The 3,730-nt window shown below is 48.2% G+C and overlaps 1 long non-coding RNA gene across 1 annotated transcript; it reads left to right on the top strand.

Moving 5' to 3' along the window:
- The first annotated feature begins 2,543 nt into the window (after nt 1-2,543).
- On the top strand, nt 2,544-3,321 carry LOC123025741. Its single transcript, XR_006415173.1, has 2 exons — nt 2,544-2,630; nt 2,692-3,321. It is a non-coding gene; the product is annotated as an uncharacterized LOC123025741 (long non-coding RNA).
- The last annotated feature ends 409 nt before the right edge of the window (nt 3,322-3,730 follow it).

Here is a 3,730-nt window from a genome sequence, read left to right as displayed (position 1 = left end):
CTCCGTGGGTTCGACTGCAATAGCACAGGAGTCTGTCTCAATGGCTGTGTTAGAAACACTCTTTCCATTCCTTCGGAAGAGAAAAATACTCCAGGCAGCAGAGAGTTCTTTTTGAAATGTTATTGCAACAAAGGGAATTGGAGAGTTTCCTTCCCCTTCCGATGCTCTGAGCCCTTGTTCACACCCCATATTTATGCTCTTTCCCCATCCGCTTCTTCCCTCTTCCTCTCCCTCATTTGCCAAGGTCCTGGGCGGTTACAATCTTTTCCGTCCACCTATTATGTGCCACTCCAATACCTGTTCTTCCCTCCCACTTCGTCCCTCCTAGGTGAATTATAATGAGCTTATTTCCTATGCAGGGTGTGTTTGTTAATAGTCATGAGGTCACTGAGCAAGGGTCCTGCCATCTTGTCTACCTGCCAAACTCCCTTCTGTTATCTGGTCCCACCCCCCATTTTCTTTGTTACGTTTTTACTCTTCCTGTTTCCTTGTTTCAGATCATCCTTCCATCCCGATCAGATGCAAGAGATTTCTCCTGGCCCTGCCTAGCAAGTATTACAGCAGGCCTTCGTGGGATCTTGCACCCAGACAGTCCTAAAAAGCGAGGGCAGCAAAGACTGAATAGAGCCAGTCAGGTGTTGCATCTTCGCATCTCTCGCTGCCCTGAATATACCTGATCACAGGACACAGCAGGATCCACACTCTCCCACTGGCCCAGGGTGAGATGCAGATGCTCCTGAACTGCAGTAAGATGGACAAGAAGAATGGAAAGGGAGAATTATTATTATTAGAACATTTCTATGCCGCCCCTTGCCGAAGCCTCGGGGCGGCTTACAACACAACACAATACAATACAATACAAAAATAACAATATAGAATTAAAATTAATAATATAAAATAAATAAAAATATAAAAGATATAAAAGAAGTTATAAAAGAAAAGAAGTCGCCCTGGCCAGATAAATAAGTAAATATTGTTAACAATTAAAATGACGTTTAAATAAAAAGGTCTTCACCTGGCGCCGAAAAACAAATAACGACGGCGCCAGGCGGACCTCTCTGGGGAGCACATTCCATAGATTGGGCGCCACCGCAGAGAAAGCCCTCCTCCGAGTACCTACCCTCCTAATTTCTTTCATGGAGGGTTCCCGGAGAAGTGCCTCTCCCGCAGATCTCAAGGGGCGGTCGGGCATATATGGATATAAGCACTCCTTCCTACAGCCCTGCTTCTCTTTCCTGGGCAATTTGAAACCCAGAGTAGCCACATCCAGACCTGCCCGTTAAGGTCATCCAACTCCTGGTTTGTCACGCTGTGTTCATGCACAGCTTTCGTTTTTGTATTTTCCTAGGCAGGGTGGCTTTGGAGACTCACAATGAATACACAACCTAGTGCATGCAGGCATGTTCTTTTCTTTCTCATTTTCAGTAAGAGTGAAAAGACTAACATTCTCCAGGGATTAAGTGAGGGAAGGTCTGGAACCTTCTAACGTTCAGAGCTGACCAGGAAGTTCGCTGCTCTGCTTCTTCTGTCTTCCTGGATATTCTGTACAATCTCTTTATGAATCCATTTAAACATATTGGGACGAAGGGAAGCTCGGTCACTGAGAAGCACAGGCTGGGCTGCAGAGCTTGTATCCTTTCCAGAGATGCCCTCCAGCTTGGACATCCCTGCATTTTTCTGCCCATTTTGCAGCACGGTGGAATCTTCTACCAAGGCTGCTGGTGTCTTGTGCTGGGAGCCCTTAGCGGGTCTACGGAGCAGCCTATACCTTTGGTAGTTCCGCATTTGGAAAGGCCACACATCCTAGGAAAGTAGAAATGCATATTTGCTTGCATTAAGGGAAGAAAATTCTCTAAATGCAATTAAACTGGAGAGAGGTTTGGATACGTGCGATGGCAGGCCTCACGCCTCATCTCGGTGAGGGCTAAAGTCAGATCCAGCCATTTTTGTCGGCTACAGTAGGATGAAAGCATGGGAGAGCCTCACTCCACCTCCCTCCCTGCGCACTTGCAAAAAATAGATGTCAGGGAACAAACCACTTTGAGCTTGCATGTCAAGTCATGTTTGCTAAGCCAGAAAGGTGTGGACCTGCAGCTGGATGGGTGACCACAGGTGGAAGCAGAGCAGGGGGTTGGACTCAATGGGGTCAGGCTGGTTGCCCCAGGGGGTCCCTTCGGAATCGCTCCGCTTTTGTGCTTCTGTGTTCACCCAAATGGCCCTCACCTGCACAGGCTCTCTGCACCTTCAAGGTGAAGCTGCAGGGCTGGGCGGCCTGTCTCCCTGGTCAGGAGGAATCTGTCCTTTGCTAGAAGCTGGAGCCAATTGCGGCACCCCAAAGTACCTCAAGAATGGCGAGCCAGAGGGAGGCCACAGAGCAAAAACACCACAGTTATATACATGCACTGGTGGGATAGCATTTTTGGTAAGGCATGGCGGGAAAAGATGCTGCTGTCATGAGTTGTGTATTAGGAGCTATTCTCATCTTACCCTGTTGTATCCCATGCTTAATCAAGCTTATTCAATCTGTTATACAAGGCATCTAATTAGAGTGAAATTGTGAGAAGTAGACGATTACTGTGACTAACAAACTAGAACAGGTAAAGCTATGGATCACTTAGTGATTAATAAAGGTATTGTGATTCATGGACCAGAACAGGTAAAGCTATACAGATCACTTAATGATAAATAAAGTTATTGTGATTAACACAAACTAATAGACTACAAGATGTAATTGGTAGGCATGGCATTAAACTTTTGAAGTTAGAACCCAAAGTACGGCTGCGTAATTAGCTAATGAATATTAATGGTGCCTCCTACTATGACCCAGAGGGTTATTAGCATGAACATGGGATGTACGAGCAGGTGGGGGTAACATACCAAGGAGTTGTATGATGAAGGCGGACGGGAAGAATGGGAATTCCCAGTATCCCAGCCAGTGGGAGAAAGGAGGCAGGGACTTTGCGCATGAGTAGGGAAGAAGAGGCTGTGGGAACTGCTCCCCCAGGGCACTGCCTTTGGGGTGAGCGCCCGGTCTGGCCAGAACGAATTAAACTGTCCCTGCTTGGTACTTTGCCTCCCGTATCGTCATTGCTTGGATTCCATTCCTTACAAAATGTAACTATTCTTTATGGTGTTGTGAGGTGTATCCAATCACCTTCCTATCCATATCAAAGAATCCAATCACCTTCCTGTGTATTGTATTCACTCTGCTTTTGTGCATTCTCTATAACCCTAAGGAAATTAACATGGGGTGTTCCTATTTTAGGCACCCATGGATCCATGCATTCAGTTGTAAATAAACCTGTCTGCTCTGACAAGAAACTGATTCCGAGCCTTAATTGCGGATTGGGGTGACAAAGCTTTGCGGCGAGTGGACCTCTGCCTGCCGGGTAAGGCATTTTCCTGAGTGCACCGCGGGAACCTGGGCAATACAATAAAGCCAAGATGGTCTGGACGCTTGATCTTTCCCACGAACCCGAGTTTTATTTCCTCCTCACAAATTGAAATTCCGGGATTCTGACAGCTGGAAGCCACCCTGCGGTGCCCGGTGCATCCCGACTTTCTACCCAGGCCCGAGGCCGCCTCCTCCCGCACCCCCCGCTTCAGGCCGTGCGGGGCGGGGGTCGAGCATGCGACCACCCGGGGGGCGTCCTGCGTGGAGGGGGAGAGACGGGACGTCGAGCACTGCACAGCCCTCTCGCTCCGCAGCCCTGCAGGGATGGCAGCTGCG

Source organism: Varanus komodoensis, unplaced genomic scaffold, assembly GCF_004798865.1.
Source record: "Varanus komodoensis strain SLA01 unplaced genomic scaffold, ASM479886v1 scaffold282, whole genome shotgun sequence".
In the NCBI taxonomy this organism is placed as follows: domain Eukaryota; kingdom Metazoa; phylum Chordata; class Lepidosauria; order Squamata; family Varanidae; genus Varanus; species Varanus komodoensis.
The sequence above is the reverse complement of the archived record's forward strand: the minus strand, read 5'-3'. Positions and strand labels throughout refer to the sequence as shown.